The sequence below is a fragment of the Canis lupus genome, chromosome 25, assembly GCF_011100685.1.
Source record: "Canis lupus familiaris isolate Mischka breed German Shepherd chromosome 25, alternate assembly UU_Cfam_GSD_1.0, whole genome shotgun sequence".
Lineage (NCBI taxonomy): Eukaryota > Metazoa > Chordata > Mammalia > Carnivora > Canidae > Canis > Canis lupus.
The window spans coordinates 14103568-14121222 of record NC_049246.1 but is presented as its reverse complement, the minus strand read 5'-3'; the positions used below and the strand labels follow the sequence as shown (position 1 = coordinate 14121222).

General features: G+C 42.1%; 1 protein-coding gene across 14 annotated transcripts in view; it reads left to right on the top strand.

Annotated features, from left to right (window-relative positions):
• Positions 1-17655, top strand: part of ATP8A2 (ATPase phospholipid transporting 8A2) — a 574503-nt gene that overhangs the window by 8625 nt on the left and 548223 nt on the right. For 5 of the 14 annotated variants that reach the window (XM_038573448.1, XM_038573455.1, XM_038573449.1 and 2 more), the window contains 2 exons: positions 3808-3967; positions 9470-9614. The exons of 6 other annotated variants lie outside the window; for them this stretch is intronic. The gene's annotated coding sequence lies outside the window, so the exon portion shown is untranslated. The remainder of the gene's footprint in view (positions 1-3807; positions 3968-9469; positions 9615-17655) is intronic. 3 more of the 14 variants (XM_038573453.1, XM_038573451.1, XM_038573454.1) reach the window with 2 other exon arrangements.

The following is a 17655-nucleotide window of genomic DNA, read 5'->3' as shown; positions in this document are numbered from 1 at the left end:
GAAACACAGATGTGGTCTTTCATCGTAAAGGGCTGGATGGCATCTCAGAAATGGCTTCATCCTCTGGTTTCACAGAGGAAAAAAATAATTCAGAGACACTCCTTGCTTGTTGGTTAGTTTCCAGCAGGACCAGGTAATCCCCAAACCCAGCGCACTGTCGACTCCTCCAGTGCGCCTGGTTCAATATGACACCCAGGTTGAACAGAACAAGTTCTGTTTCTGTGTTCTGTTCCTCAAATGGAAACACATAAAGAGCTGGGCCTAATTGGCTCTGCTTCGGTTTTCTGTACTGTCTACCCTGTGAGTACTCAATAAAAAATGCTCTGACTGAGCTCTGTCATGGATTAATTTTCGAAGTTGGCCTAACGGTCTAGATTATGTTTGGAGGGTTCTTTATGGCAGTCATATATCAGGGTTAAAACACCTCGCTTTGGGATTGGAGAGAATTGGATTCAGTTCTGTATGATATTGGAAAGCTTCCTTTATTTCGATTACAGATGCAGATGAAAATAAATTTTGTACCCCACAGGGTAGTTGTGATGAGTGAGCAATGTGGATAAAAGTACGCACGGTAATTATTTGATGCATTTAGAGAACTTTGTGATATAATCAAGTTTATATTGGCAGCATGTCAGATCTTACTCAGGCTGCCCATCACTATTCAAGGTAAACTCCTGCACCCAGATACTTACCCTTCATGCCATCAGGATGGGAGGAAACTTCACCTGTCATTATTCCCCCTCTAAATCTCACCATGGAGGCCTGACAAGGAGTCACTGTTGGAGCATTTAGGTATCCTTCGTGTGCCATTGTCTAGGTGTGTGTGATCACCCACTAAGCACTCAGATTAGGGATACATAATTCATCCACCAGTGTCTCTGGAGGCTTTCACCTTCTGTCCACTTGTCCTGGCTTCAAGGCCATTCTTTTCACCCTACAGTGGCCAATAAGCACCTCAGTTGATGGCTTAAGTTGCTTAATAATTGATTTTCCTTTCACAGCGGATATTTTATCTTAAACCCTTCTCTGACAGAGGTGCCAGCTAGATCAAAGGGTTAAATTAAATTATTCTAAAAAAAGTTTTCAGACATTATGGGAGGATGTCTACAGAACACCTTTAAAGATGAGTTTCTGCCTTTCCTCCTCAGATCTTTGCGTTTACCAAATATAACCTCTGGTCAATACCATCCTGGACATAAGATATTATTTACATCCATTTAGGCCAATAAAAGTGCTCGGGACGAATGTTAATAACCATTAAGACTAAAAATAAAAGTGACCTCATATCTATGCCCAGGGAGTTTTTCTCCATCATTAAGGGCAAACTCAGGAACGAGACCTGGGAGAGAGCCCTTGCCAGGACAGAGCACAGAGGCCATGGGGATGGCCAGTCACCCATGCAGAATACCTTGACAGCCCATGGGGACGCAGTCACGCGTGGATGCTGGGTCTGCCTGCAAAGCTGTGTTCATAAGAGTGCATGAATAATATTGTTCATTCATCAGCAGGGATTGTGGAGGGCTCACTATGTCAACACATTACCGTAGGTGGTGTATGTGTGTGTGTATGTGCACACGTGCTATTTATGTATGTCTCTTGCTCAGACACTACATGTCTTACCTTGCTCACTGCCTGTCTGTAAGAATCAGAATCTGATATAACATCACATTTCACCCTAAAAAGTGATCTAATCCTGATTAATTTTGATGTAGAGGTTTTACATTTGCAAGTAAGCTTTCCAGTCTTTTATAATCTTATGCCAAATAATAAGCAAATGTTACATTTCACACATTTTGGTGAAGTGTTTGGGGGCTGCTTCTCCCTCTTCTGTCTCTAGAGATACTGTGTTAGCTGCAATCAGCGCTGAGGCTCCCAGGATTACTGTAAACATTTTAAGTACATTACTGAGATTGGTCATATGGGAAATGGGGCTAAGTGAATACTACATAGAGCAAGGACCTCTCTACTCTGACATTTAGAATCTCATTCCAGATCTTAAGTTCAGGGAGCATTGCTTTTTTCACCAGCCTTAAATGATGCATGCATATCATGGAGAAGCTCATTCACATTCAGAGGGAGAAAACCGTGGCCTGCTGGTGAGCTGTTCAGCTTCGTGCTCCATGGGATCAGCCTCTTATGAACTATTTTTAGCTACATAACGATTATCCTTATTTAAGACTCGTTTCCATTTTCTTTCTGTTTTCTTTATTCCAATGCACCGAGGCGACAGAACTTTGGTTTTGAAACTACACAGTTTTTATCTTTGGACCCCCAAAGAGGTAGTTACTGTTTATCTAGCAAACACACAAATGGATCTTTTGTCCTCTGGGATCTTGGGAGCCTGGCTCAGCAGCTGAATTTAACTGACCGAATTGCTAAGAGTGTGAGGTGGTGTGCGGTGTTTCTGTTCTGTCCTCAGTCCCCACAGTCCTTCCCCCAGATTCCCTGCGCTGTTCATTGGTGCTGGCAAGAAAATTACAGATACTGCTCTCTGGATCCACCCCACATTCATGTTCCTGTTGACCCTGATGCTTGAAAATACGTCTATTCAACTCTGTTTGACTCTTCTACTGACTGGGTTTCAGATGTTAGGGTGTAGGCAAATGTTCTGGGAGGGAAGACACCAGTGTGGGCAAGTGATTGAGGGGGCCCCAGGTAAAAATAAATTGGGCTGGGTGTAAACACAAGGGATCAGTAAAGATCGCAAATGAAGTGCACGGTAAGGGGCTATTACAGTATTCCAGGTGAGAAATAATGAGGGCCTGGTCCAGGGCAACACCAGAGATGCAAAGAGGGGAGTAACTGTGGGAAGCAAGGCTGAGTTGTAATCAACAAGGTGTAGAGATGGAACCAGGCAGATAGAAAAATCTGTCCATCCTTGCCTGATCTTTATTTGTCCTTTGAGAGCGTACTTTGCAGAGCATCAGCAGTACTTGGAGAGTCAGACATTATCAAAGTCAAAGGTGACTTTCTAGATCTGTGCGGTCCCAGATGGTGGCCACTAGCCACAGTGGCTACTGAACACTTGAGGAGTGAGTCAGAATTGAGCTGTGCTCAAAGTATTGAAAGTATCATGGAGTTTGAATACTTACTATGGGAAAAGAATCTAAGCCATCTCATTAGTATGTTTTATATTTACTACATATTGAAGTAATATTTTGGATAGGTCAAGTTAAATAAAATATTCCAATTTTTTAAAAAAAGATTTATTTATTCATGAGAGACACACACACACACACACACACAGAGAGAGAGAGAGAGAGAGAGAGAGAGAGACAGGCAGAGGGAGAAACAGGCTCCCCATGGGGGATCACGCCCTGAGCTGAAGGTAGACACTCAACCACTGAGCCACTCAGACAGCCCTAAAATATTCTGATTATTTTGTTTCTTTTTACTTTTTTCAGTGTGCTTACTAAAAAATTTAAGATGCTCTATGTAACTTGGACAACACTGTCATGAATGGTCTTGTGCCAACATTTGTGATTTGCTGTTCGTGGAATTGCAGACTTTCAGAAATAAAATTGTCTGGGAGCCCAACACCCTCCTTCCTTGGGGAGGAAACCAGGCTATGGAGGGTTACATTCTGGAATTTGCCCAGCATTCCAGGGGTAGTGACAGCCTGGAGCCCATGTCTTTCCACTCCTCCAATATTCTTTTCAGGGTTACTTTGTCTTTCTCTTACATGGAGTGAAAATCTTTCTTGGGCACCATCTAGGCAATCCATCTTAAGTTTATTCTGAAAATTAATTGGTTCGTGGTACAGTAGTGCCCTTCCCATGTCTTCAGTTTTGCTTTCCACAATTTCAGTCACCGCAGTCAAAATGCCATCTGGAACCAGGTGATCCTCTTTCTGGACAATCAGCAGAGGATCCATAGTAGCCTAAGAATACATCACAATGCCCGTGTCACTGACCTCATGTCATCTCATCACATGGGCATTTTATCATCTCACATCACAAGAAGAAGGGTGAGTGCAGTGTAATAAGATATTTTGACGGAGAGGCCACATTCATATCATTTTTATTATCATATATTGTTATATTTGGTCTGTTTATTAGTAGTTATTAATCTCTTACTGTACCTAATTTATAAATTTGACTTTATCATAAGTACGTATGTATAGGAAAAACATAGGATTTATGGGGCTCGGTACTATCCAATGGGGGTGTTGGAACATGTCTTTGTGGAGAAGTGGGGGGCTACTGACTATTATATTTCTTTGAACCTAACATCTAATAAGACCTACTTGAGTGTTTGTAATCTGAGTTTATCAGTCAATATTTGCAGAGAGGATCTTCAAATATTATGCACCTGCAATTTATGATTAAACAAACTTTTGACCACGTGCTGCACAGTCTAGAGCAAGCAGCTGGCAAATCTTAGCCACCTAGATGAGAATCTCCTTTATAACCAGCAGGCATCTTGGTATATAGATCTCGTCTTCCCAAAGGCCAGTCAGTAATTGGAGTTGAGTTTTTTAAAGAAACACATTTTAAAAATAATTCCCTCTTAGTGAATATTTTCTTCACAACTTTCTCAAAAGTATATCCCCCAGAAATGGAGAAAGTAAACAAAAAAGAGAAAATAATCCAAGGGCTGTGTTCAGACTGTGTCAGTGGCAGCCTGGCATTTTATTGAGAAGACAAGTAGGTTTTATTACCAGGGGATGGGGATCCCTGGGTGGTGCAGCGGTTTGGCGCCTGCCTTTGGCCCAGGGCGCGATCCTGGAGACCCGGGATCGAATCCCACATCGGGCTCCCGGTGCATGGAGCCTGCTTCTCCCTCTGCCTGTGTCTCTGCCTCTCTCTCTCTCTCTGTGACTATCATGAATAAAAAAAAAAAAAAAAAAAAAAAAAAAAAATTATATTACCAGGGGATGAAGCTGGGCTTTTTAGACTGTTCCTGTACTTTAAGTTTTTAGGAATTCCTTTTAACATTGGTGAGATTATGGGCTGTGGTACTCAATACAGGCTTGGCAACCGAGATGATACTTGTGTTGTTGTTAGCAGTCTGATATCTTGTATCAGTGGCATGGAGTTGGTTTGCTTTAGGGATATGATTTGACTCAGTCTGTGAGTCTGTATAATGGAGAGCTGTGTTGTCTGTTGTCTAGGATATATTTCAGTAGAGGTCTTGGCTTTATGAGCATGGCTGTAGAGAATGGCTGAAGATACCCAGGGTAGGGGAGACAGTCCATAGTTGCAGTCTACCATCCAGGCTCTTTTATGCAGAATGGTATGTTGACAGGATATACCAGGGCAATGCCAGCAGTATCGTGCCTAGGCAGGGAAGATGCCATCGTGGATGTGGTGACGTCTCTGTCAACACTGAACTCAGTGCTGTGGTGTCATACCCTGAGGCTGGCACTGCAGTGTTGCACCGTGACAAATGTATCATGACATGCATCCAACATTAGAGTATCACACAGTATTTTCACTGCTTTGCAAATCCTCTGGGCTTTACCTATTCACCTCCTCTGTCCCCAACCCCTGGCTACATTTTTAGTGTCATCATATTTTACCTTTTCCAGAATATCATTTGATTGGAATCCTACAGGGTGTAGCCTTTTCAGATTGGCTTCTTTCACTTAGTGATAATGCGTGTAAGGTTCATCCATACCTTTTCATGGTGTGATACCTTTTCATGGACTATTTTTTTTAGTCCCTGAATAATATTCTGTTGTCTGGATGTACTACAGATTATTTATCCATTAAGCTACTGAAGGACATCTTAGTTGTTTCCAAGTTTTGGCAATTATGAATAAATATGCTATAAACATCTGTGTGCACGTTTGTGTGTGGACATAAGTTTTCAACTCCTTTGAGTAAACTAGATTGTATAGAGTATATTTAATTTTGTAAGAAACTACCAAACTGTCTCCCAGAGTGGCGGTAGCATTTTACATTTTTACCAACAGTGAGTAAGAATGGCTGTTGCCCCGCATCCTCACCAGCACTTGGTGTCCTCGGTGTTTTGGATTTTAGCCATTCTAATAGTTGTTTTAACTTGCAGTTCCTTAATGACACTTGATATGGAGCACCTTTGCACATGCTGATCTGACTCTCTGTGTGTTTTCTTTGGTGAAGCCCCTATTCAAATCTTTTGCTCATTTGTAAATCAGGTTAGGTGTTTTATTATTGTTTGAAGAATTCTTTCTATATTTTAGAGACAAGTTCTTTACCAGATATGTTTTGCAAATATCTTCTCCCAGTCTGTGGCTTGTCTTTCATTCTCTGAGTGTCTCTCCCAGAGCATGTTTTTAATTTTTAACAAAATCCAACTTACCAACATTTACTTTCATGGATTATGCTATTTCAAGTTATTTCAAGTTTTTCTATCATAATATTTTTCCTTAGCTTTTTGAACCTTTTATGTGTAAACTTCTTATTCTAGAGGGCACTTTTAAATTGCAAATTACATATATTTTTTTCTGCTAACAGAGGCGAGAATTAATCAGTATGTGTATCATTTTCCTCTCCACAACTGAGCCCTGCAGACAAAAAGAAGACAAAAACGTTGGCCGTTTGCCTCCCTCCCTGTTCTCTTCTCTGCTGAAATCCCCAGAGTGCAGTGCTTATGTGTCATTCCTCTTGTTGGAGTGGATCCCTCAGGATCGCCCAGTGACCATCTGTGACTAAAAACTGATTCTTCATGTCCCTGAAAATGTTTTTATGTCATCCTCCCCATTAAGCAATAGTTTTGCTGAATACAGAATTCTAGACTCAAAAACTCTTTTCCTTAAGCACTTTAAGGAGATTGCTTCATTATTTTCCCATACCCAGATTTGCTGATGAGAATCTATGTCCATCTGATTCTTGTTCCTTTGCCACAAAACTGTTTTCTTTTTTGATCAGTTTTTAAATTTTTTTTTAAAGATTTTACTTATTTATTCCTGAGAGACACAGAGAGAAAGAGAGGCAGAGACACAGGCAGAAGGAGAAGCAGGCTCCATGCAGGGAGCCCGATATGGGAGGCAGGCGCTAAAACCGGTGAGCCACCCAGGGATCCCCCGTTTTGATCAGTTTTTAATGATAAATGTGTCCTTGATGTTCTTGAGTTCCAACGTGATTGATGGTCTAAGTATTTTCTTTTCCCCATCAAATGCTCAGTGCTGGAGGGCCCTTTCAAATCTGAGAATACGGTCTTTACTTTTGGGGGAATTTTTCATCTTTTCTCCGCCTTCCTGCCTGCAACCTCCTCCACATGGCTGTTGGCACGTCTGTCTCTCCCTGAAGGTTCCTTAATTGGTTTTATACTCGTTATCCCCTAATGCTCCATTTTGGTGTCATTGCTTGGTGTTACCTTTCAGTTCACTAATGCACTCTTCAGCTTTGGCTTTCTTTTCTTTTTTCCTCCTTAGTTTGAAATATCTGTTGAGTTGTTATTTCAACAGCTATGTGATTTCTTTCCATGGTCTTGGATTCTTTTTTCAGAGCAGTCTAGAGTTGCCTAAGGTATGGGACACTCTCCTTTCCTGGGGGGTGTGAATTTCACGTTTCAAAGTCTTTTTCTGATGGTTTCATCATCTGAGCATTGAGTTCTGTTTGTTTTCTCCTTTGCATGCTGTTCATGTACTTTAAGTACCTTGTGATTCCAGAAATCATTTTTTTTCCCCTCAGTTGAGGGTCCCCGGAGAGGGCAGAGTAGAGCTGCAGGAGTGTCTGCACCGTCTTCAGTGAGCACACGGGGGTGGGGGTGGGAGTGGGGGTGGGGTGGGTGGGTGAGGGTGGTGGTCAGGACATGCTACCAGGTGGGCTGCCTCCACTGATAGTCTGCTGAGCCTGTTGGCTTCTCATTCCTTCCACACGACCAGCTCTGGGTCCCATGAACAGGGAAGCTGTCTCCAAAGGAAAAGGGCTGGTCACTTTCCAAAGGGCCAGTGTGGCTGTGGTTTAACCCTTGCCAGGTGTCCTGTGGGACCACAGTAGCCATGCAAGGTGTTCCTATTGCTCTTTCTTTTGCTTAACTGCATGCCTGCTGGCTGCAGAGGGAAGCCACCCACAGTTCTCTATTTTCATTTGATCTGTGCTGTGGTTTAGGCTGAACTCAAAGTCCTGACTTCAGGCAGGGATACAGCCCAGATGACTCCAATCAGAGCTGCTTTAGAGTTGATAATATCCTACCTCGCTGATTGCTGAGAGTTCTTACACAGGATACCATATGGAGCACCTACTGCTACCAGAAACTTCATGTTATTCATTAATTATTATAAAATTAATAATTAAAAACATTAAGGCATAAAATGCTACTGTAATTATTTCAAGAGTAATATGCTAGGGATATAGGGCTCTGACCTTCTCCCATTTTCTTTTGTCCATAGGTCGACTGTTAACTTTTCTCCATTTAATGTCAATTTCATATAGATACCAAAGTCTGTCTGGAAAGTCAAATGACAATTGTAATGGGCTTAATTTTTTTCTTTTCAAAGATTTATTTCTTTTAGAGAGAGAAAGAGGGTGAGCATGGGGAGGGGCAGAGGGAGAGGGAGAGAGAGCGCCTCAAGCAGACTCCCTGATAAGCCCAGAGCCTGATGTGGGGCTCAGTCCCATGACCCTGAGATCACGAGTTGGGCTGAAATCAACAGTCAGATGCCTAACCGACTGAGCCACCCCGGCTCCCCTGTAGTGAGCTTAATTTTTAAAGAGCATGACAGTTTCTCCTTGTATCAGCAAATGCATGGGGGAATCTGTCTCTTCTTGAGAAAACAAGCCAGTTTTTTGCCTGATGAGGGTGCTTTTAGAGGAATACCGTGACCCTGCAGAGCCCTGCTACCCAACCTCCCTGTGCCCACGCCGGCCACCGGGAGGGATATGGGGCACGCCTCACTGGCACCATTGCAGACTTGCACTTTTTAATCGAAACTATGTTAAGCCAAATAGTAGTTTGAGCATTAATAGGGATGGGGTTTTTTTCCCTCTTGGAATCCAAATTGTCATTTCCTCTCACCACTAAACATGTAAGGTGTGACCACTTCATACATTCCAGATTCTGAAACAATCTAATGGCGTCTCTCTCTCTCTCTCTCTCTTTTTTTTTTTTTTTTCAGTTTTGATTTCCACCACAGAGCACATATTTCAGGGGCCTTCTGGCTTCTCAGCTGATTGTATAAACGCAGGATTAAATCACTTTCTCTGGACCCTCAGGGAGAAATGTTCCTACTCTTTTAGCATCAGAAATATAAAGAACAGGCTCATTCTGTGCTTGGACCGAAGGCACTAAGTACCCCAAGAAGACATTGCTGAGGTGGTCAGAACCTTGAGAGCCATTGAGAATTTCTCAGGGCAGCATGAGCAGCCACGAACCTCCATCTGTGTGTTTTAGCAGGAATTCAAACTGTGCAGACGGTTCTGTGTGACAGGGTCTTAAACAAACATGTTGTTTCCACATCTTAAACTTTTCCCTTTTTATGGAAAATTTTATATGTTTATATGTACTTATTTCTAAATACTTGCTTCTGCTGCTTTTGTAGGTCACACTGAGGTGGGCTGTGGGTCAGATGCACATTGTACATTGGCTTTAGCACTTTTCTGCCTGGGAGGTGAAGCTCTGAGCAGCTGGAGAGAGACCTTGGGCCAAGCCCTGGAGGTGTTCACCTCGTAGAGTCCATGCTTCAGGTTGGTGGGCACTGGGTGTTTATGCAGGCTCCTTCAAGCAGACTTGCACAACCTCACTTCACTGCTCTCTGAAATGGGAATAAATAAAAACCTTTTCACCAAGTTACTATTGAAGTACCTGAAACATTACTTTGAGCTGTAACTTCCTAAAACTCGAACAGTAATTTTGTAATTATAAGAGTTTCTGTAAATGAGAAAAATAGGTGTTTCTTTTCTTTAACCTGAAAGTATTTATATATATGTGTATATACGTATATATTTAAAGATTTTATTTATTTATTCATGAGAGACACAGAGAGAGGCAGAGACATAGGCAGAGGGAGAAGCAGACTCCCTGTGGGGAGCCTGACATGGACTCGATCTCAGGACCCCAGGATCATGACCTGAGCCAAAGTCAGACACTCAGTCACTGAGCTACCTAGGTGTCCCAGTATTTTTATATATAAAATGCAATGTAAATATTTCTATACATTGATTTTTTTCTCTTTATTAATATTTTAAAGTATTTTTGTGGTCACGGTTGTTTGTGCCTAAAGGAAATGTTGCTCTACCTGTTTAATGGAAAACAGATTCACCAAGGTGGCCAGGAAAGATCTGAGAGGAAACCCATTAAAGGTGAGGTCAAAGCCCTGCAATGTCAAAGAACAGCATTCTGCTGCTAACATGGGGTTAATGAGCACAGGAAAAACTACTCTCCTTCTCCCCTCGCCCCAGACTAATGAAGATTAAATTTCCTTTTAAAATGATGTGGTAAGACAGCAATTTAATTAGGATAGTGTCTCTTCATGAAATTTGAGGGAATATAGGGAGAGAAGTGGCCATTGTTTTATTTTCAGGAACTGACAATAGGCACGTTTGGAAATTGGAAATCTCAGCATTTTAGACGTAAGGAGAATGAAATAGAAATTGTTGGATTTTGTAATGTTCAAACAGGAATGTGATTCTGTTGTGTCTGATAAGCTCTGGGCTTAATTGAGGTCAATAATCTTGGGAAAGGAGGTAGCAGCACTTAGTCTAAGCACTTTCTGGGAAGCGTCCTCACCTTGATTCAGGTTCATTTGGAAATCTTTGGTGTCATATCTTATACCAGTGATGGATCAACCAGAGAGCTCCTGGGGGTGAAACATATGAATGATGTAGAGAATCCAGGAGGCTGCAGGAAAAAGTGTGTTTGGTAATTAGCAGAGAAAGACACTGTGCAGCCTGTTTATCATGGTCAAGTTTGAATTGAAGATGTATGCAAAATAACTTCATACATTCCAGATTCTGGAATGTATGGTTTTTGCTGGTTTTTGCTGAAATCAACGAATTATTATTCAACCTTGGGAATCCCTGGGTGGCTCAGCGGTTTAGCACCTGCCTTCGGCTCAGAGCGTGATCCTGGAGTCCAGGATCGAGTCCCACGTCGGGCTCCCTGCATGGGGCCTGCTTCTCCCTCTGCCTGTGTCTCTGCCTCTCTCTCTCTCTCTCTCTCTCTCTCTCTCTGTGTGTGTCTGTGTGTGTGTCTCTCATGAATAAATAAATAAAAATCTTTAAAATAAAAAAAATAATTATTCAACCTTTCACTTGTGTAATGTGTCAAGCAGTGACCTGGATACTTTGTGGCTAAAGGAGGCACAATACTACCAGGTTCTTGTTTCCAAGGGATTTGCCATCTGGTTGGGGAGATAAGACCTAGACATGTAAAGAGGAGGTAATAAAAATAAAAAGTATTTCAAGATGATAACAGAAGAGGTGCCCACAGGGCATGATTAATTGCTGAGTGAGTTACAAGGATGATAAATGAACACTTGAAGCAGAGCCTGGTCATGGGATGCTTTTCAGAGTTGGACTTGTGTGAGATTTTTGTTTTTTGGCTTTTTAAAAAGTCAGGGTAATTAAGGTATAATTTCCCTACAGTGAAATTCACCCTTTTTATGTGGGTAGTATGGCTTGATGATTTTGACAGATTAATACAGCTGCATACCATCTCGACACAGACCAATTTCATCACCCCTGGGTTTCCCCCTCTGTCCTTTTGTGGCCAGTTCCCTCCCCTCTACCAGCTCCTGATAACACTCGTCCGATTTCTGTTCCCACAGTTTTGTTTTTTCCAGAATGTCAGACAAATGGAATCATTTGTATTGCTTTCTTTTATGTTTGGCTTCTTTTGCATTCTGCTTTTGAGCTTTATCCATGTCTTTTGTATGGCTGATGAGTGCTTTTTGTACGGAGGTACCACAATTTGTTTATCCTTTTATTCATTTCCTTGAGTTAGATTTCAAGGATGGACAGATCTAAGTGGAGGTGTGGTGATGGGGAGGAGATGGGGAGACTCAGAGGTAGAGTGGCACAAGTTAGAATAGGATGAATTTCTGAGATATAACCAGTAAATCAGAGAGGCTTTATCTGCATTTTTATTATAAGTCCGGCTTAAGTCTTTCCTCCATCTTCATTACCAACTAGCAGTAATTTCTCCCTACCCTGGACTCCCATTATTTTATCCATTCTTTGCTCATCTATTTGTCCATCCATCCATCATCCATCTATCATTTTATCTATCCATTCTTCTATCATCTGTTTACTTATTCTGTTCATTCATCACCGAGCCTTCTAAGTGCTAGGCACTGAGTTTTGATCAGGTTAAACAAATTAAAAATCATACTCTCTGCCCCCAAGAAGTTCTTAATCTAGTGGAGGACATAACAGGAACATCAACAGTTAGCAAAAACACTTATCACATAATAATTTGAATTGTTACTTAACTTCCAATCTGGGTCCCCTTAGGGCAGGAAGATCACCTTACCCTCCATTTTGGTGCCTTGAATGTCCTGATATCTCTCAAGTATAAAAGGTGGTTGAGAAAAAAAAAAAAAAAAGGATGGTTGAGGCTGTTTAGATTACTTTTGGTCTTTGGGAAAGAGATGAAACCTACTTGTATCAATGTTTATGTTTTTGCCCTGTAGGTGCATTACAGAAGAAACTTTGGTCAAGATGGGGACCTTTGAGCAGGCTATTTTAGCAGGTGTGGGGCTCAGGGAAAGTCACAGCTTGTAGCAGTTACATTTTACTTGATACCTATCTGTGGTTGAGAAAACCGTTTGAAAATGCCAATAAGCCAGTCTATCGTAATGTACAATAGTTAAGTCCATGAATTAAAAAAAAAATAAAACTATCAAATTCCATTATACAAGGCATTGGACAAAGGCGACCAAGATGCCCTTGGGTCACATGTTTAGTGCTGAGCCAAGGCGATGTGAAGTGTGGTCAGGCTTAGGCCCCTGCCATGGTGAAAGTTGGTGTGGCACTAGTGATTGATGGTGAGTCCTATACTGGCAAGTGTCTGACACTCCAATTGAAAGAAAATTCTCTTCCTTTTACACATACTGTGCTTTTCCTTTCCATATCTGCACAGGTCCATCCAGATGCCAATGTCTCCTCCATGGAGCCCTTCATGGCTGATCAAAATTAATGAGCTTTTCTTTCCCTGAGCCACCCTGGCATTTTATTTGCACTACTTTTGAATTCTTTTTTTTTTTTTCTTTTATTTACTCGTGAGAGACACACACACAGAGAGAGGCAGAGACACAGGCAGAGGGAGAAGCAGGGTCCATGCAGGGAGCCTGATGTGGGACTCGATATTGGGACTCCAGGATCACACCCTGAGCTGAAGGTGGCGCTAAACCGCTGAGCCACCCGCGCTGCCCTACTTTTGAATTTTTGTATATATATTTTTAACCTTCTCAGAATTATTTACATACTTTATATATATATATATTATTTTTAAGATTTTATCTATTTATGAGAGAGGGAGAGAGAGGGGAGAGAGAGAGTTAGTGAGAGCACGAGCCAGGGGGGCGGGGTGGGGAGAGAGGGAAGTAGGCCTCCCCCTGAGCAGGGAGCCCCATACGGGGCTCAGTCTCAGGACACCCGGGATCAAGACCTGAGCTGGAGGCAGATACTCAACCAACTGAGCCACCCAGGTGCCCCCCTACATACTGTTTTTTATATTAGACACCTTCATGGGTGTATTTCTAACTGCAGGGTTTCTTTTCTTTTTTTCTCTTTTTAAAGATTTTAAAAAATTTTTGCGTAATCTCTACACCTAAAAAGGGGGCTTGAATTTACAACCCCGACCTGAGATCAAGAGCTGCACGTTCTACTGACTGAGCCAGCCAGGTGCCTCCGGGGTTTCTTAATAAATTATTTCCTTTGAATAATTCTGGAATTACAGAAAAGTTGCAAAGATAAAGAGGGTTTTGGTATGTCCACAGGAAAAAAAAAGTCAACCTCAAAGTAGGTTAGAAAATGCTATATCCGCTATCTTAGTGAGGACAGTAGCCCAGGAGACAGTATGTTGGATCGCTCTGCAAGAACTGCTCCAACGCTTGTTGATTTACAGTGGATTGTATGCAAAACGGGGAAGGGGTGTGCGTGCTTGCCAGCGGTTCTCCAGAGTGTAGTTACCCCGCACAAGGTGTGTTGGGTTGTAAAATTAAGACTTACTGATTTCCACCTAGACATGTGGAAGACTCTTAGGCCGTCGTAACAGTACCTTTCTGCCATATCCGATTGTTCAAAAATATTGCCTGCTTGCCTCCCCTCAACTGATTTTCTGATTCTTCTTGTTTTTGGTTTCTCCTTGAGGTCACTGGAGACGGTCACAGGAGGCTGACAGCAGTCACCTGCTGCAGTGGGTGTGTTCTTCCCCCAGCTTCCCTTATTTTAGTATCTTACGTAACTGTGATGCATTCGACAAAATACTAATTAATTAAACTACACATTTTATTTGGATTTCACCAGTTTTTTTCCCTAATGTCCTTTTTCTGCCCCAGGATCTTGCCCAGGATCCCATGTTGTGTTTAGTGACTGTCGCTCTTTCATCATCTCTCATCTGTGACAATTTCTGTCTTTCCTTATTTTTTTTTAAGATTTTATTTATTTATTTATTCATGAAAGACACAGAGAGAGAGAGGCAGAGACACAGGCAGAGGGAGAAGCAGGCTCCATGCAGGGAGCCTGATGTGGGTCTCGATCCCGGGACTCCAGGATCACGCCTTGGGCTGAAGGCGGCGCTAAACTGCTGAGTGACCCAGGGATTCCCTGTCTTTCCTTATTTTGTAATGACCTTAGCACGTTTGAAGAGTACTAATTAGTTATTTTATACAGTGTCCTTCTATTTGAGTTTGTCTGTTGTTTTCCCATGATCAGAAACTGCCAAACTGTCTTCCAGTGTGACTGGTATTAGCATTTTGCATTTCCACCAGCAGTGAGAGTTCCTGTTGTACTCGGTTTTGTTGTTGACTTGAGCCATTCCAGTAGGTGAGCAGTGGTACCTCCTTGTGCATTTGACTTGCGTTTTTCTAATGACAAATGATATTAAGCATCTTTTCATAGGCTTATTTGTCATCCATATACCTTATTTGCTGGGGTGTCTTTTTAGATTTTTGGCCCATTTTTAAATTGGGTCATTTGTTTTCTTCAGTTTTTTTAAATTGGAACATGGTTGATATATATTAGTTTCATGTGTACAACATATTGATTCAGTAATTCCGTACATTACTCAGTGCTCACCATGATAAGTGTAGTCACCATCTGTCACCATACGATGTTGTTGCAATACAATGGTCTGTATTCCCCATGCTGTACTTTTCATCTCATGACTTAATTTATTTTGTAACTGGAAATTTGTACCTCTTAATCCCCTTGATCTATTTCACCCATCCTCAACCCTCTGGCAACCATCAGTTCTCTGCTTTTAGGAGTCTGTTTCTGTTTTTTTTGTTTGTTTGTTTGTGTTTTAGATTCCACATGTAAGTGAAATCATGTGTTTGTCTTTATCTGATACGTTTTGAGCTTGCTGTTTGACTTCATCATCTTGAAGGAGTTCATCTGGGATTCATTACATTTTGTATGGGCCCTGACTACAATAGGTGCTCAGTACACATTTATTAAAAATCTCATCTTGAAAAAATAAAAATAAAAGTCTCATCTTGGAGTGCCTGGATGTCTCAGTTGCTTGAGCGTTCAACTCTTGATTTTGGCTTGGATCGTGATCTCAGGGTCATGATCTCAAGGTCATGAGATCAAGCCCCATGTTGGGCTCCATGCTCAGCACAGTCTGCTTCTATCGCTCTGCCTCTGCCACTTCCTCTGTTCACATTCTCTCTGTCTCTCAAATCAACCAATTTTTTTTTTTCAAAGAAAAATCTCATCTACAAGAAAATAATTTCCCCTCCACCCTTTTAGGTTCCTCCCCTTGTGATAAAAGATCAAATAACAGAAGTAAATAATGAATTTTAATTACATGTGCATGTGTACACAGGAAGTCCACAGAGATGGGAGACTCAGAAGGCAGCCAGATGACTAGTTCCTAAACTAAGGAAAGATCTAGGGCTTCAAAGAGGGGAGCCAGTTCACAGGAAGGTGAGAAGAGGAAATATTTGACAAACAGAGGTTACCCCTCAGGTGATGAAGTTATTTCTGGTGGTAGCTCTCTTCCTGGCACCACCCAATTTCTAATGTAAGTTTCCCTTCCAAAAGGGTCACTGCTATTCTGTTTTCAGAGATTTTCCTGTCTCTGCAGTTTCTCAAAATAATCAACTCAAAATAATTCTTATGCCAACAAGGCATATTCTGGGGTGGCGTATTCTGCTGCCCTTCACTAGCAAGGCAGTGGAGTTAAACAGGAAGAGTCTAAGCTTCCATATCTGGCGGACTGAGCCTGAGATCCCAGAGTCTGGTCATGAGACCTTGGGAAAACTATGAAACTTTTCACACTCAGGCCACCAACTTAAAACATGTGAATACTGTCTCAAGATCAGTGAGAGCAACTAGGCTATCTGCACAGCACCTGGCTTTTGGTAGTTACTCCATAAATAACTGCTTTTATTGTTTTGGTTGTTGTCAACTAGTTCAGCAAGTGATCAGTATAGTTGTCATCACTTTGTAAGTTATATCTTAACAGGTTGGAAAGATTCTAGTGTGGGTGGTTTTGGTTTTCTGGGTCTCCTTTCTGGGCTGCAGGTGGGTGGGTGTGTCCTCTGCACTGTGATTAGTCATGGCCTAATCTGGCCACAAGTAGGCTTGAGAGAAGGGGGGACAGTCTGGGGGATGGGGGCTCCTAGCTCATTAGAAATTTGTGATGATGTAGGGAACTGGACTTCAGGCAGACATCAACAAGGGCGTTGCTTTCAGATAAGTCACTAAGCCATCCATTTGCTTTGTGTGGTTTTTGGTATCTGTGTTTTATGTTACAATAGAAAACAAAAGCCAAAAAAAAAAAAAAAAAAAAAGAAAGAAAGAAAAGAAAAGAAAAGAAATATAAAGGAACAAAAGAAAAAAGAAAACTGAAAAAGGCAAGACAAAAGAAGACTGCAAGTCTGACCGACCTGCAGCAGGCTTACCCTGTGCCCCTGCCCCCACCCCAGCCCCCAGCAGCCTGAGGGGCAGACCCAGGTGGAAGCAGGTCAGCAGAAAGCAGGAGATTGCACAGACCAGTTGCTGGCCAGGTGATGACACAGGTAAGATCTAGGCTTCATAGGCTTGACATTTCTTCGAGCCACCTCTCAGTAGACCACTGGTCCCCTCCACAGTGTGTCCACCCCAGAAGCTAGGTACCAAAGCCAAAAATCTTATCTCCAGCCTGAGGGAATCTCTCTTTTAGAGGAAGGCCACAGGGTTCCGCTTGTCATCCTCACCCTTGGCTCTGTGGCTTCTGTCTTGGCCTGGACATCTAGTAACGTGAGCTAATGTGTCCTTGACCTCAGATAGCCTGTGACAGTGTGAGTGCTCTCAGATGCATTAATGTCTTCGTGTTCATACTAGCGCAGGATTTCTAATCTTTTCGTGCCTGTGGTTCTTGGTCATGCTGCTTCAAAGAATGAAGAAGTAGACCAGATGAAGATTGGTGGGCAGCAAAGCAGAACCATTGATCAATAGTACAAAGCTCCCCGGGACAGAGGGGACCTAAGAAGATTGCCCTTGGAGTTTCTAAGTTTAGGGGTTTTTATGAGCTCTTTTTCGGAACAATCTTAAGCAACCAGGGTGTGCTGAGTCGTGC